General features: G+C 42.7%; 1 pseudogene; it reads right to left on the bottom strand.

Moving 5' to 3' along the window:
- Nucleotides 1-414: 414 nt before the first annotated feature.
- On the bottom strand, nucleotides 415-2099 carry LOC105723736 (collagen alpha-1(XVIII) chain-like; annotated as a pseudogene).
- Between the last annotated feature and the right edge of the window lie 15537 nt (nucleotides 2100-17636).

Here is a 17636-nt window from a genome sequence, read left to right on the forward strand (position 1 = left end):
GGAAGCTGAGGCAGGTGGACTGCTTGAGCCCAGGAGGTCGAGGCTATAGAGAGCCATGATCACACCATTGAACTCTAGCCTGGTCAATAGAGTGAGACCCTGTCTCAAAAAAAAAAAAAAAAAGAAAAGAAAAGAAAGAAAGGAAAAGATTACATAATGTGGCAAAGATGAAAATCATTGTTAACCAGAAGATACAGTTGAATTAACAGCATCAGTTTTACACTGCTTAACATAAGTTAGACATTGGGAAAAACAAAAGAATAGTTCAAATGAGGTGTCTGACACTTACCCACACAGAGAATACTAAAAGTGAATCCTTGTCAGATGAATCTGTTCACCAAGTGATTGGGCAAACATTCAAAACCAAAATGTCCAATCATATTTAAACAATGAATATTATTATTATTATTAAAAACTTTTAAAGAACACACTCTTTGGCTTCCTTTTATTTCTGGAGGATTACGTGAAGCATGAACTATACAGGAAAGCATGGCAGCCAGGTCCTGAAGTTGGGGCTGGCTGGCCACTCCCTGCCCACAGCGGGGGCTCCCTCCAACCACACGTCCTCTCTGGCCATCTGCATCCAGGCGGCGGCTACTTGGAGGCAGTCATGACGCTGTTCTCGATGCAGAACTCAATGTAGGCATGGTGGAAGCGTGCAGCATTCTGCCCCAGGAGGCTGTCCCCCAGCAGCGAGGAGGCCTGGCCTGTGGGTGAAGGGGCCTCGGTCGACTACGTTTCGCAGTAGCTCTGGGTCAGCCTGTGCCTGATGGGGTCCGAGCCCTGCCACACACTCTTCTGGGGCCAGGTGGGGTGCCTCAGGACGTCCTTGCTCTCAAGGAGAAGATGCATGCCCTGGGCTTCAGCGGGCCCTCAGAGCTGGAGAAAATCGCCTCCCAGCTGGGAAGCAGCAGTTCCTCCTGGGGTTGATCATGGGCAGGGCTGCGCGTTTGGCGTTGGCTGCACACGGCGCTGTACAGGCCCTGCAGCCGCAAGGACATGAAGGTGCGGAAGGGGTCCGCCAGCCCCACAGCCCGAGACTGCTGGAAGCACTGGAAATCGGCCCCGCTGATGCCCCCGCATGCTGCCAGGCAGCTGGCTGCTGAGCATGATCAGGTGGAGCATGGGTAGGAAGTCGCGGTTGGTGTGGGCGGGCAGGCTCCTGGAGCGCGCCGGCCGCAGGTGCACGTAGGAGCTTCAGTGCCGGGCTCCAGGGTAGGGCTGGGGCTGGGGCAGGCAGGGCGTCTGGCCAGGATGTTTTCTGTCCACCATGGCTGTGCCATGGTCGGGGGTGCTCCCGCCGGGGTAGGGGTTGCTGTCATGCAGTTGCACCACGGCGGTGGGGGTCTGCAAGGCGGCCACTTCATTGTTCCTTCCTTGCGCAAGTGGCATCAGGACCTCCAGCTGGACCTTCTAGAGCCTGTTCCGCACGCGGACGTAGAGCTCCTCCCTCTCGGCCATGAAGATGAGCCAGCCCTGGAGCACCTAGTGCACCTGGCCCAGCATAGCCTGGCGTGTGGCCCAGAGCCTCACCTGCCCTGAAGGGGCATTCATGGTTCCAGGGAGCCCAGGGGGGCCGAAGGGCCAGGAACGTTGATAGTCTGCCTTTGAGTCCTGGGAAATGAAGGGGGCCCTGGGAGCCTGGGGGACCAGGAGGGACCTGACGACCCTCGGAGCCAATGCCGAGGGTCCCTGAGGTCCAGGTAGGCCGGACTGGCCCTGGATGCTCTCTCCCTTGAGACCTGGAATCTCAGAGTAGCCAGGTGAGCCTGGGGGTCCTGGGGAGGAGGGGTGGCCTGGCAGGCTGGAACCGAAGGAGCCAAAAAAGCCAACGCCTCCAGCTTGCCCCTTTCACCTTTCTGTCCTGCTCACCTCAATCTTCCTTCTTTCCCTTCATGTCAGCCTCCAGCTGAAGAAAGTCAAACGGAAACCACCTTGGTGATGGATGGGGGGTGGTGTCCCACTTCTCCTTTGGAGACCTTGGGTCCTGGAGAGCCCTGATTCCCTGGCAGTCCTGGAGGCCAGGGGCAGCTAGACTCAACAAACGCATTGCTGAAGAAAAATGTAAATTTTTTTGTTAGAATAGAAAATGAAGTCATTTGAAAGGAAAATGATTATAGTACATCAAAGAAATTACAATTGATTATCATTTAATGATCATACCTCAGACAAGATGCAAATATATTAAGTAAATTGTGAAAATAGAAGTCTGTGTTCAAACACATAGATTTGGTTATTAATTTTATAAATAAAGTGAATCTCCCTCAGCACACTTAAAGAGGCTTTGTTTCTAAATTTTAAAAGAAATGGAGGCCAGGCACAGTGGCTTACACCTGTAATCCCAGCACTTTGGTAGGCCAAGGTGGGTGGATCGCTTGGGGCCAGGAGTTCACGACCAGCCTGGCCAACATAGTGAAACCCCGTCTCTACTAAAAATATAAAATTTATCCAAGCATGGTAGTCTGCCCCTGTAGTCCCAGCAACTCAGGAGGCTGAGGCATGAAAATCGCTTGAACCTGAGAGGCAGAGGTTGCAATGAGTGGAGATTGCACCACTGCACTCCAGTGTGGGTGACAAAGTGAAACTCCATCCCAAGTAAATAAATAAAATAAACAGGGAATTAAGGAAATACTACAAGAAACTCTAATGTATTACTCTAACATAATAAATTATTTATTCCATAAGAAAACAAAACCTTTAACATCCTTTCATTGTGCTCTAGCGTGTTAATATATTGAGAAAATCTCACACATGTTAATCCAGATGCTTCTCAACTTATGATGAGGCTATGTCCCAGGCAACCCATCATAAGTTGAACATACTGTAAGTCAAAAATGCATTTAATACACCTAACATAACTGAACATTTTAGCTCAGCCTTGCCTGCCTTAAACATGCTTACAACACATTACAGTTAGGCCAAATCAACTAAGACAAAGCTTATGTTTGATAAGTATTGAATATCTCATGCAGTGTATCAAATAAAATGAAAAACAGCACAATCACAGAGCCAAGACTTTAAGTTGAATGATTGTAAGCTGAATATCTGCCACATATATATGAGGAAACCAAAATCAATCTGAAATTTTTAAAAAATCAAATGACTGACTTCAAATTTGTTATATACCCTTTGAGGACTTGTGTTATAGCAAAGAAAGCTACTATTATAACACCATTCTAGAAATTAGAAATCCATCAATATTATACACAAAGTTACCAACTAAGTAATCATTTTCAAAAGGTTAAAAGATAATTCATTTTTTATTTCTAATCACTTTTATTTTAAAAACAGGAATTATACAACCCCTCCACACCTATAGGCACATTGAATACCACTTTGCCATGACAGCTCAGCACACCTCACAGTTCTTAACACTATTCTATGAGGAATACAAAATGCCATTTTATCCAAATTAACACGCTTCAAGTATATTTTAGCATATGTGAGAATAAAGGAATTCTGAATCAGTAGGAAAGTTGTTAAGGTAGAAGTAGCAACAATCAGCTAAGTAGATGTTGTCCACATTTATTTTGTACCTTTATAAAACAAGAGCATGCTAACCGGCCAGGCACAGTGGTTCACACCTGTAATCCCAGCACTTTGGGAGACCAAGGCAAAAGGATCACTTGAGGTCAGGAGTTTGAGACCAACCTGGTCAACTTGGTGAAACCTCGTCTCTACTAAAAATACAAAAACTAGCCAGGCATGGTGTCAGGTGCCTGTAATTCCAGCTACTCAGGAGGCTGAGGCAAGAGAATCACTTGAACCCAGGAGGCAGAGATCTCAGCTCTCTGCAACCTCCATCACTCAGGCTCAAGCAGTTCTCCAGCCTCAGACTCCTGAGTAGGTAGGACTATAGGCATGCACCACCATGCCTGGCTAATTTTTGTAGTTTTTGTAGAGAAGGGCTTTCAACATGTTGGCCAGGCTAGTCTCAACCTCCCGACCCCAGATGATCTGCCTGCCTTGGCCTCCTAAAGTGCTGGGATTACAGGCATAAGCCACCATGCCTGGCTAATTTTTGTATTTTTGGTAGAGACATGGTTGCATCATGTTGGTTGGGTTAGTCTTGGACTCCCGAGCTCAAATAATTCTCCTGCCTTACAGGTGTGAGCCACTAAGCCCAATCTACTAAGAGCTTTTAAAACAGCTATCATAAATGTGCAGAGACATAAAGGAAAGCATGCATATACAATGAGTAAAAAAGACAGAAATCTCAGGAGACAAACAAAAATTATAAAATGACGATAGAAGCAGAAAGCATGGCCAGGCATGCTGGCTCATGTCTGTAATCCCAGCATTTTAGGAGACTGAGGCAGGTGGATCACCTGAGATCAGGAGCTCAAGACCAGCCTGGCCAACATAGTGAAACCGTGTCTTACTAAGTATACACAAATTAGTTGGGTGTGGTGGTGGGCGCCTGTAATCAGAGCTACTCAGGAGGTTGAGGAAGGAGAATCCCTTGAACCAGGGAGGCAGAGTTTGCAGTGAGCTGAAATCATGCCACTGCCCTCTAGCCTGGGTGACAGAGGGAGGATCCATCTCAAAAAACAAACAAACAAACAAAAAAAGCAGAAATCCTCAGGTCTTAGAGAAAATTAAATAAACTAAAATTTGCTGCTTTGCAAAGATTGATTAAAACCTAGCTAGAATAATAAAACACCCCAAACACAAATTGCTTATAGCAGAAATAAAAGAATATTACTGCAGACCACATATATATATCAAAATTATAATACACACATTTTGCCAATTAATTTCAAATAACTTTTTTGCCAACAAGCTTGAAAATAAATAAATTTCATTGTAAAAATCAAATTATAAAATGACACAATGAGAAATAGGCAATCTAAATGGTCATATATCTGTTGAAGAAAATGTAATCAAAAACCTTTCCAAGAAGAAATCTTCAGGCCCTGCTGATTTCACTATTGAATTCTATCAACAAATAGATAAAGAAAAATGTACACAAACTCTCTACAAAACAGAAGAGGGGGGAATTTTTTCCAATGTATTTTATGAAGTCAGATATAATGTCAATATAAACACCTGACAGGCCGGGCATGGTTACTCACGCCTGTAATCCCAGCACTTTTTGAGGTCCAGGCAGGTGGACCACCTGAGGTCAGAAGTTTGAGAAAAGCCTGACCAACATGGCAAAACCCTGTCTCTACTAAATACAAAAAATTAGCTGGGCCTGGTGGCATGGGCCTGTAACCTCAGCTACTTGGGAGGCTTAAGTAAGAGAATCCCTTGAACCCAGGAGGCAGAGGTTGCAGTGAGCCATGATTGCATCATGCACTCCAGCCTGGTGACAGAGTGAGATCTCAAAACAAACAAACAAACAAACAACAACAACAACAACAACAAAAACCCAGCAAAGACTACACAAAAAGAGTAAACTATACGTTAGTTTCTGTCATGTGCATAGCTGCAAAAATTATTTTGTACTGCCATAATTAAATTTAATTTTAATTGTACAACTAGTGAGTGTGCAAATAAACTTTTCTTAACAACTGAACTATTGAAATAAAAGACAGTATTCCATTTGACTATTACCCCCTTCCTATCCCCTTTCTTTATTTTCCTATTTTTATGATTCCAAACATTAAAAAAATACTTTTATATATACAAATGTAGAGGTATTAAATTTAAAAAAACATACATGGCTGGGTGTGGTGGCTTATGCCTGTAATCCCAGCACTTTGGGAGGCTGAGGCTGACAGATCACCTGAGGTCAGAAGTTCTAGGCAAGCCTGGCCAACATGGTGAAACCCTGTCTGTACTAAAAATACAAAGAATATAGCTGGGCATGGTGGCAGGTGCCTGTAACCCCAGCCACTCGAGAGGCTGAGACAGGAGAATCACTTGAACCTGGGAGGCAGAAGTTGCAATTAGCCAAGATTGCACCATAGCACACCAGCCTGGGTGACAAGAGTGAATCTCCATCTCAAAAAGAAGCAAACGAACAAACAAACAAACAAACAAAAAAACAAATACATTCTCAACTTGCTTTTTTCTACTAAAAATCTATATATGTTAATTGGCTAGCTTTATGGAAGAATAATTTACATGTAATAGAATTTGACAACTTTATTTGCACAATTTGATGAACCTTAACAAATGTCCGTAGTAATGTAATCACTATCATGGTCACCTTTAGAACATTTCTGACATTCCTAAAGCTTTCCCTCTAAACCCTATTCAGTCCATTCATAACCCTCACCCCTCAGCCCTGGCAACCTCTCATCTGTTTTCAGTTGCTATAGTTTTACATTTTCTAGAATTTCATTTAGAAGAACTCATAGTGCATAAAGTGTTTGTTTTAATCTTAACAAAACATTACCAAGTACAGTTCATTTGTATATAAAAAGATAACAGATTAAAATAATTGGCATTTATTCTAGTAATCCAATGTTAGTTTAGTACTAAAAACCAAGAAATGATAAACTATAAAATATTGATGCAAAAAATTGAAGAGAACAGCAAAAAAAGATTCCCTGTTCATGAATTCAAAGAATCAATATCATTAAAATGTTCATAGCACCAAATGCAATCTACATATTCAACTCAATGTCTATCAAAATACCAATGACATTCTCCAAAGAAACAGAAACAATATCCTAAAATCTACATGTACCCACAAGAGACCCAGAATATTCTAAGAAATGCTGAGTATTCTGGATACTCTGAAGAAATCACATTACTTGACTTCAAATTATAATACAGAGCTACAAAAACCAAAACAGAATGGTACTGGCATGAAAACAGACACATAGACCAATGGAACAGACTACAATACCCAGAAATAAAGTCAGAGATGTACAGTGAACTTATTTTTGACAAAGGTGCCAAGAGCATATAGTGCGGGAAAGAAGAGTCTCTTTGATAAATGGTACTAGGAAAACTGGATATCCATATGAAGAAGAATGAAAACGGACTCCTATCTCTCACCATATAGAAAAATCAAATAAAATGGATTAAAGACATAAATCTAGTCATGAAACTATAAACTTACTAAAAGGAAACATTAGGAAAACTCTCCAGGACATTGACCTGGGCAAATATTTCTTGGATAATGTCCCACAAGGACAGGAAACCAAAGAACAAATGGATGAATAGGATCATATCAAATTTTAAAACTTCTGCACAGTTAAGAAAGCAATCAACAAAGTGAGGAGAAACCCACTAAATGGGAGAAAATATATGCAAATTATCCACCTGATAGGGATTGATAACCAGAATATGTAAGGAGTTCAAATAGCTCACTAGGAAAAAATATAATAATCCAATTTAAAAACTGACACCTGATCAGAATAGACATTTCCCAACAGAAGACATACAAATGGAAAACAGGTATATAAAAAGGTGTTCAACATCCACTGACCATTAAAGAAATTCCAATCAAACCTACAATGATATATTATCTCACTTGAGTTAAAGTGGTTTTTAACCAAAAGACAGGCAATAACAAATGCTGGCCAGAATGTAGAAAAACAAAGAAACTTCTTACACTGTTGATGGGAATGTGAATTAGTATGGATAACAATATGGATGCACCTCAAAAAACTAAACAGAACTACCATATGATCCAGCAATCCCACTGCTAGACATATACCCAAAAGAAGTAAATTAGTACATGGAAGAGATATCTATACTCCCATGCTTATTGCATCACTATTCACAATAGCCAAGATTTGGAAGTAACCTAAGTGTCCATCCACAGATGAATGGACAAAGAAAATGTGGTAGATACACACAATGGAGTACTATTCAACCATCAAAAAGAATGAGATCCTGTCATTTCCAACAACATGGATGAAATCGAACACCATGTTAAGTGAAATAAACAAGGCACAGAAAGACAAACTTCATGTGTCCTCACTTACTTGTGGGAGCTAAAAACTAAAACAATTGAACTCACGGAGACAGCGAGTGGAAGGATGGTTACCAGAGGCTAAGAAGGGTAGCGGGGGTGGTAAGTAGATGGTTAATGGGTACGAGGATATAGTTAGATAGAATGAATAAGGCCCAGTATTTGAAAGCACCACAGAGTGACTATAGTCAACAATAAATTGTACATTTTAGAAAAATGAAGAGAACAATTGAAATGTTTCTAACACAAAGAAATGAGAGATACTTAAGGTAGTGGGTACCCATTTATCCTGATATGATTAGTACACATTGTAGGCCTATAACAAAATATTTCATGTGCCCCATAAATATATAGACCTACTATGTACAAATAAAAATTAAAAATTAAAAGCTGAGCATGGTGGCTCATGCCTGTAATTCCAGAATTTTGTGAGGCTGAGGCTGGAAGATCACTTGCGTTCAGGAGTTTGAGACCAGTCTAGGCAACATAGTGAAATCCTGTCTCTACTGCAAGTAAAAATTAAAAAAATAGCTGGATGTGGTGGTGCATGCTCATAGTCCCAACTATTCTGGAGGCTGAGGTGGGAGGATCACTTATTCCCAGGCATTAGAGTTTGCAGTGAGCTATGATTGTGCCACAGCACTGCAGCCTGGGTAACAGAGTAAAAGCCTGTCTCAAAATAAATTAAAAATTAAAAATACAATAAACATTTCACCATATTAATAGTATAAATGAAAATCACCATGTGACTGACAAAACAAATGAAAAATATTGTTTTAACAAATTGAATTGAATATTCATTTGTGATTTTTAAAATCTATTAGTAAAATAAGAATTAAAGAGAACTTCCTCAATCTGATAAAAACTATATTACAAAAAAATTTAAATCTAACATTATACTTACTAGTAAACATCTGAGTGCTTTCCTCACAAGACTGAAAATAAAGCAGAGAGGTTAGCTCTTGCCATTTTTATACATTGTACTGGAGGTCCCTTCTTTTTTTATTTTTTATTTTTTGAGAAGGAGTTTCGCTTTTATTTCCCACGCTGGAGTGCAATGATGTGATCCAGGCTCACCAACACCTCCGCCTTCTAGGCTCAAGTGATTGTCCTGCCTCAGTATCCCAAGTAGATGGAATTATGGGTGCCCACCACTATGCCCAGCTAATTTTGTGATCCTCTTAATATTTCAACCTATATGAGTATCTGCTGTATCTTACTAATTTTCTTTTAAATATGCAATTGATTGAGGCCTTTTTGCTGTAGAACGAAAGCTATAGGTTTTTACCAGGACTAATATTAACACGAGACTGATTGAGGTCTTTTTGCTATAGGACCTACAGGTTTTAACAGCAGTGAATCTCTTGGTTGCCAGGGATTGCACAGAGCTAAGGAGACTGGGGGATGGCTGGGTGCAGGCCAGGTGGCGGGTAGTGATCCCAGGGTGGGGGTTGGGGCGGTTTCCACTTGGCTGCACCCTGCTGGCTCCTCAGGCAGTAATGCCTGAAGGAGGCTTGGACTCCGGCAGAGGCCCTCCTGGGGTCACAGGTGCGATCTGCCTGTGCTTGTCTTTCTCCGGGGTTCCAAGCTGCATGCTCGCACATCTGTCTCAGGCTTGGATTGGCGCCAGAGAACTTCCAAGACACCCTGTCCACTTGATCTGCCCCCACGGGAGACCAGTTACAGGTGTCGCCACCTCAGCTGCACAATGGGCTCGCCTCTCTGTGGTTGTTCCCTCCATGTCTAGACAGCAGTGCTGAGAAGCAGGAGTCCCTGAGCTTAGAGACCAAGGCAGGGCCCCGTGGCATGTGGCCCAGATCAAAAGGGGACAGTCAGCTCATCTAGCCGGAGGATGTTCTGCTGACACCCTCCCCGAGGGTCTCAGGTGTATTTCAGTGGTCCAACGACCCCCGCCACACCTCATCAAACTGAATCTCTAGCCCCATGGGACCAGATCGCTGTCCACGCCATCCGATCCGAAATCCAATGGGAAGAGCAGTCCTGAGCGCCCATCTCTATCTGAAGCGCGCTCCTCCCCGACCCGACCTGAAGAGGAAAGCTGGCTCAAGGAGGTACTGAGGTCAGGACTGTCGGGGTCCAGCGCTGCTTGTGGCATGCAGCCCCCTTCCCAGAGCCGCTCCTGGCACCACGTCCCCCGTGCACCTGTGCGGCAGCAGCTGGACAGCGCCAACGTTGGGGCTCCCCGGTCGGGTACGCGAATGCGCATGCGCAAGCAGCAGGAGGCACGAGCCAGCGCTGAGCCGGGGCTTGCGTCACAGTGACCGCCACCGTTGCCTGGGGAACGGTCTGAGCGGCTTCGGCAAGCAGGGACCCTCTGTGGCAGTGCCTCGGCGTTTGGCAACGGCCCTCCCTCTTCGCGGGATCAAGCCATGGTCCCGAGATTTTAGGAATCCGGTAGGCCGAACCAGGCTGAGAGAAGGTCCGAAGGGGCTTCAAGGATGCCCAGGGTGATCCCCAGGAATCCCCACGATGCCTCAGGCCTGCCCAGACGGTGTGAAGGTGCCCCTCATTGAAAGCCCTCCCAGCTGGGATTTCCAGGTAAGGCCTGCCTGCCTGCCTGCCGCGGGGCTGCTCTCTCCCCTAGGGGCTTCCCGGCAGAGAGCAGAACTCCGAAGCCTCAGGAGCTGCCTGGCAGTGTGTGTCTCCGTGAGAGTGTTGGATGTCTTCGTGAGTCTTCCTGTGTGTGAGTGCGTGTGTGCGTGTATCTTTCTGAGTGTGTTGAGTGTGTGCCTGTGTGTGTGGGTACGACATGCTGACACGAGTGTGGCCAGTGCACTCCAGCGCGGTTTCTCTGTAGTCCGCCTACCTTCTGGTGCGGATCTGCCTTTGGCTCAGCTTGAGGGCTGCGGGGCCGTTCTTTGTTTTGTTGGTGGTTTCTAAAGCCTCAGTGTAGTGGGGTCTGGCTGCCACCTGCAGATGTACTAATCTCCTGTCCATCCCGAGGCCGGTCACTCCTCAAGAAAGAAGACAGGTGCAACACACCTAAAATCAAACTCCTCCAAGTGCCCTTGGTCCTGCGGCACATCTAGGGCTGGAGGGACCCTAGCCTTCCCGTCCTCAGGACCCCTTGAGGAGCTACACTGGTGTCCTCAAACTTGTGTGTATTTCATATAGTTAGGATTCTTGTTAAAACACAGGTTGCAATTCTTCTGTCAGAGTGAGCCTGAGATTCTGTATTTCTTGGAGGTACTCAGGGAATGCCAGTGATTTGGGGTCATGATTGACATTGCAAAGAGCAAGTCTCAGTATTGTTCTTTTGAAGTAAGAAGTGTTGACGTAGGGTCTGCATTTAAAGGCCTTTTCTGGATAGAGTCTTCATTGTTCTTCCCAATTACTTCCGTATTACCACTAAAGCACACTGATTGGCAATATGAACAGAAACAGTGACCGCCACCATTACCTGGGGAACGGTCTAAGCAGCTTGGTAAAGCAGGGGCCCTGTGTGGCAGTGCCTCGGTGTTGGGCAATGCCCTCCCTCTTTGGGCATCATCGCCATGGTCCCGCGATTTTAGGAATCCGGAAGGCCAAACCAGGCTGAGAATAGGTCCGGCAGGGCTTCGAGGATGCCCAGGGCGATCCCCAAGTACCCCGAGGATGTTTCAGTCCTGCCCAGACAGTGTGAAGGTGCCCCTCATTGAAAGCCCTCCTGGCTGGCATTTCCAGGTACAGCCTGCCTGCCTGCGGCGGGGCTGCTCTCTCCTGGAGGGGCTTCCTGGCAGAGAGCAGAACACCGCAGCCTCAGGATCTGCCTGACGGGGTGTGTTTCCGAGCGAGTGTTGGATGTCTCTGTATGTCTTCCTGTGTATGTGTGAGTGTGTGTATGCGTGTATCTTTCTGAGTGTGTTGTGTGTGCGTGTGGGGGGGGGGTGCGACATGTTGACCCGAGTGTGGCCAGTGCACTCCAGCGCCGTTTGTCTGTAGTCCGTCTACCTTCTGGTGTGGGTCTGTCTTTGGCTCAGCTTGGGGTCTGTGGCCCTGCATTCTTTGTTGTGCTGGTGATTTCTAAAGCCTCAGTGTAGCGGGATCTGGCTCCCACCTGCAGGCATCCTAATCACCTGCCCATTCCGAGGGGGGTCACTCCTTGAGAAAGAAGAGGGGCATAACTTACCCAAAACCGAACTCCTCCAAGTGCCCTTGGGCTGGTGGCACATCTAGGGTTGGACTGACCCTAGCCATCCTGTCCTCAGGACCCCTTTGAGCCAACTTCTAATTCCAGGGCTTGCAGAGCTGAAGCTTCAGGGGGTGAGTTGGGCACTCCTTCTTCCTCTTCAGATTTCTTTCCATGTCAGAGGATGTGTGAAGAAATCATAAGGTCAGAAAAGGTGACGATACATTCCTCTGAGATGTGGAGGGGGTCCAGCGCCTCCACCTACAGGACACGTTCTGACAGATGTCAAATAAACTGCTTCTTTCCAACACTCACATTTCTGAGTGACTGGATAGCTGTGACGCTCCTGGATCGCTGCGTGCCCCGTAGCTTCCACCACCAAGGAAACCCTTGGTCTCTTTATTCTATCAGATGTCTGCATGGTTTTCATAGGATGAGAGTGTGCCAGCCGTGGCTGGCCTTCATCTTTACCTTCTCATCAAGGTTGTGTTTCCTTTCGTCTGCTGTGGTTTTCTCAGAGTTAAGAGCTCTCTCATTGCTCTGTTCCTGGCTGGGACAGCTGCTCAGCACTGAACCTGTTGGCTGCCAGGGATTTCATGGAGCTAAGAAGACCGGGGGGTAGCTGGGTGCAGGCCAGGTGTCGGATAGTGATCCCGGTGTGGGGGTTGGGGTGGTTTGCACTTTCCTTCTCTTCCAAACTTTCAACATCTGTAGTTGAATATGTTTGGGACTCAGAATTGCATTTAGAAATATAATCTATAAAATTATGTTTTTCTAAGGAATATAGGTTGAAGTTTGTATGTATGCTTGCATGTATGTGTACTTATATGTGTGTTTGTATTGTATTTATGCAAATGTGTGAGTGAGTGTGCATTTATGTTGGGTAAATATGTGTGTAAAGGGGGGCATTATAAAGATATTTTTAGATGCATTTAAGATAGGAAGGAAGAGTTAGGATTCTCAGGGCTGAAATTCACTCTCAGGAGACTTGAAGCCTGATTAATGTCCTCTTATACTGTAAAGGTTCCAGTTATTTTCCAATCTGTGCTGGCTGTGTTTCTTTTGAATGTGAAACTTCTATTGCATTAGAGGAGAGCCAGACAATCTGACCCAATAGGTAAGGCAAAAAGCCTTAAATCATGTGTATTCTCAACATAGCAAATAATTCTGAGATGACAGATGAGGGCAGATAAAGCTTTTGTGTTTACCAGGTAGAGGTGAATTCATTTAGGGCAAGAAGGAACAAGATGAAGAGCAACAGGGCAGGGCCAGGAAATATTTCCCAGCTTCATTTCTTTAAGTTTTTAAATGGCCACCTGATTTAAGTTAAATCTCATAAATCCTGGCATAAAATTCTGTAACATAAGTAGTTTTAGCCAAAATCAGGGTTATTAACTTATTCCATGATCTTAAACCATACCCTCAGTTCACTTTGGTAAAACAACAGCAAAATCATGAATCAAGCTCTTTGCTTTGTATTTTAAATTAAATTGAGAAAACATGGTTGTCAACTTTCAGAATTAAATGTACTTTTAGAATTTAATTTAAAATTTAAAACTGTGTTAAATCAAACTTTTAATAGGAGGAAAAACATTTTTTAAAAAAATATATGCTTAGGTCGATGTAAAGGATTCTGTCACCCTTTTTGAAAGTTTAAATCTTTGTCAGTAATGCACCATTCTTCCTAAAAATAGAATATGAATCATTTCTGCCTGCAGAGACTCATGAAGACTTGATAGTTAATGAAAACTAACCATGGGAAAGAACAAAATCCAACACTTTTCTGCTATCTAATTGTCTCAGCATAATTAACTGTTTTCTAGATTTAGTGCCTAAATCCTTTTTTTCCAAACTTAATATCATAGTCTTTTTTATTACACAAATATGATAGTCTATCATATATGTGAACTGGAGAGAGCACATAAGAACTCACCTGGATTTCTTTATTTCTTTTAACCTTCATCTCCACCCCCTAAGTTTTAAATACAAATTTAAAATACTTCTCTGCAGACAATCACACCATCACTACTTCTTCCTTCTCACTAAAATTCAATATCTAAGATGTGTCTAAATAAAAACAAAGAAATCACAAATTTGAAGATAATTAGTGGTTTTGCTTGAGAAAGATTTATCCATTCTCAAGACTTCTATCTATGTCCATAGCAATCACTGTTAATCATTTGGGTATATCCAAACACTAGATTGAGTTTCACATTTTTTCTCTCAAAAGTATTAGTTCATAATTCATTAAATTTGTTTAAGTCTCAGGGAGCAAGAGAGCAAATAGCCCAAGATGCTTTCTTCTTGACCATTAATATAAGTATGGTTAAAACCAAAGAAAAGGCCAGTAAATGAGAAAAATGCAAACATTCTTTATATTCCATTGCTGTTTTGACACAGCAATTAGAATTGTACAGAACAGCAAGATTGTTCCAATTCTATTCACCCAAACATAAGTCTTAAAAAAAGAGGTTACATTTGTGACTGTAGCTCATGGAGCATCTAATCTGGCATCCTGAAAATCCATATGTAAGCCACACTTATATCTTAAACCTGTCAAACAAATAAATGTGCAGAACAGTAATTTATGTACTTTATAGATGGTTTTGCCCTTTTAGAGCAAAAGCCTAATTTTCAAGTGTTGCTATTTTTTAACTTCTGGCAGTGCCTGGGAGATAACTGAGATTCAAAATGTGAATTTTACTAGTAAAATGTGATTCAAAAATTGTTTTACAATGTTCTCACAACATGTGAGACAGAAAAGAGAAATGCTGGGTGTTTGTGAGCTTCAGGCAAGGGTCCACCATACCCAGCTAATTTTTGTATTTTTTAGTAGAGATGGGGTTTCACCATATTGGCCAGGCTGACCTCGAACTGCTGACCTCAAGTGATCTGCCTGCCTCTGCCTCCCAAAGTGCTGGGATAACAGGCATGAGCCAGCACCCAGCTAGAATTTACCATTTTAAACCTCTACTCATTCTTCAGATGGTTCTGGACAGATCCTTTCAGGGATGCCTCAGAGAGCACAGAGATAACTATAGGGATTAGTGAGAGCTTAATGACCTCCTGAGGGCCTTTCTCTGACTGTAGCACTCTTAGCCTTTCCCCAGTGTTAAAATCTTCCCTTCCCAAATGAAAGCAAGCCTGTGGTCCTCAGGCACACATCCACCTTTCAGTATTGATCATACAGAGTTTGCAAAGTGACAGAGTTGGTGCCTGAGAACACTTCTCTTCTCTTGCCCACTTTTGATGATGAATCCTTTAGTAATCCTTTTTCTTCTTTAGGTTGATCCCATGCTATAAATGTCACAGTTGGTAGAAGGCAGAATTGCTGGGAGTGGGCTATTTTAAAAGGCAGGGAGTGGTTTAAGCAGATGGGAAAGAGAAGGGAGGGAGGAAGCAGTAGGAAGGAGAGTGTCTTCTATGTATAATATACTGTTCGGGAGACTTTGATGTCAGGACAAAGTGATCCTTACTTGAAAAGTTGCATATTATTTTAGGAAGAAACCTTGTATGGCTTTGTAACAGTGATTTTTTAAATCTAATCTCAGGTAATAAATAAAGCCAGTACCTGAAATCCTTTGCCAAAATTCAAATTTCAAATTAATTATATAAAAAGCAGAGAAAAGCAAAGTCTTTTACAGGAAGGTTTATATATTTATGGCCATTCATCATGCAAGAGTAAAAAGCCTTGCAAGTATTGAAATATCTGATTGCAAATGGCTGAGCTCTCTTAGGCCTTTTGAATTATTCACGTATTCTTCCTCTTCTACCTTGTAAGTATATTGCTTGCATTAAACATCTACTATGGAGAAGGCTATTCTATTTGTAAAATAATTTAAAAAGAAATTGGAATTTCCTTTTTTTGAAAGTCTTATATTTAATATATCAGGGAGCACTAGGCACTTCCTGTGTGAAGAGGGAATGAACCTTTTTATCAGGGGTTCTGAAGTTTTACAAAACCTGACTCTACCTTAGATCATGAAGAAAAGTGTCTTAAATCCATCAATGCAGAAACTATGCAGGCCACACTCTTTTTAAAATTTATTTTTATTAATTTTTAATTTTTATGTATTTATTTTTTGGAGACAGGGTCTTTCTGTATTGTCCAGGCTGGAGTGTAGTGTCATGATCAGACCTCACCTCAGCGTTGAGTTCCTGGGCTCCTGTGATCCTCCTGATTCAGCTATCTGAGTAGCTAGAACTTCAGGTGTGCACCATCTTGTCTGGCTAATTTTCTATCTTTGTTTATTTATTTATTTATTTTTTTGCAGAGACAGGGTCTCACATTGTTTTTCAGGCTGGTCTTGACCTTCTGGCTTCAAGTGATCATTCCTGCCTCAGCCTCCCAAAATGCCCAATTACAGTCATGAGCCACATGCTTTGGCCATAATGTAACACAAGTCTAAAGAAGCAAACCAGCCGGGCGTGGTGGCTCATGCCTGTAATCCCAGCACTTTGGGAGGCTGAGGCTGGTGGATCAACAGGTCAGGAGTTCAAGACTAGCCTGACCAAAACTGGTGAAACCTTGTTTCTACTAAAAATACAAAAATTAGCTGGGTGTAGTGGCACGTGCCTGTAATCCCAACTACTCAGGAGGCTGAGGAAGAATAATTGCTTGAACCTGAGAGGCAGAGGTGCAGTGAGCCAAGATTACATCACTGCACTTTAGCATGGATTACAGAGTGAGACCCTGTCTAAAAAAAAAAAAAAAAAAAAAAAAACAAACAAAAACAAACAAACAAAAAACCTTCCATTTGACAATGAAAAGCAAAAAACCCAGAAAATTAAATATAGGAAAACAAATTAGGCAATAAAAAATTAGAGCAATCCAAATATCCAAATGACTTCTGGCCAAATTCACCCCAAATTACCCAGAGGTAAAATTTCATAGATTTAAGTGCTTTCATTTTTAAAGCAAATAAACTCCTTCCACTAGAGAGTTTTACAAAAACTATCCCTCTTTTAAAGAAACAAAAAGGAAACATCTTAACGTACCCTCTATGTTCATAAGCAAAATCAACAGGTCAAGAGTGTGGATTTTGGAGCTAGTTGTCTTGGGTTCAAGTCCTGGTTTTGTGACCTACTAACTCTGTACTGCTGGGCAAATGACTCAGTTTTCTCATCTGTAAATAGGAATAAATATATCTAACTCATGGGGATGAAGTAATTACTTAGGTAAGGTGTTTGGCATAGTGGAGAGCACATAGGAATAATAAGAAAAAAACAAATCACTCCATCAAAAAGTGGGTGAAGGATATGAACAGACACTTCTCAAAAGAAGACATTTATGTGGCCAACAAACATATGAAAAAAAGCTCATCATCACTGATCATTAGAGAAATGTAAATCAAAACCACAGTGAGATACCATCTCATGCCAGTTAGAATGGCGATCATTAAAAAGTCAGGAGACAACAGATGCTGGAGAGGATGTGGAGAAATAGGAACAATTTTACACTGTTGGTGGGAGTGTAAATTAGTTCAACTATTGTGGAAGACAGTGTGGCGATTCCTCAAGGATCTAGAACTAGAAATACCATTTGACCAAGCAATTCCATCACTGGGCATATACTCAAAGGATTATAAATTATTCTATTATAAAGACACATGCACACATATGTTTATTGCA

This window comes from Aotus nancymaae, unplaced genomic scaffold (genome assembly GCF_030222135.1).
Source record: "Aotus nancymaae isolate 86718 unplaced genomic scaffold, 86718_ANA_hifiasm-v0.15.2.pri h1tg000041l, whole genome shotgun sequence".
In the NCBI taxonomy this organism is placed as follows: Eukaryota; Metazoa; Chordata; class Mammalia; order Primates; family Aotidae; genus Aotus; species Aotus nancymaae.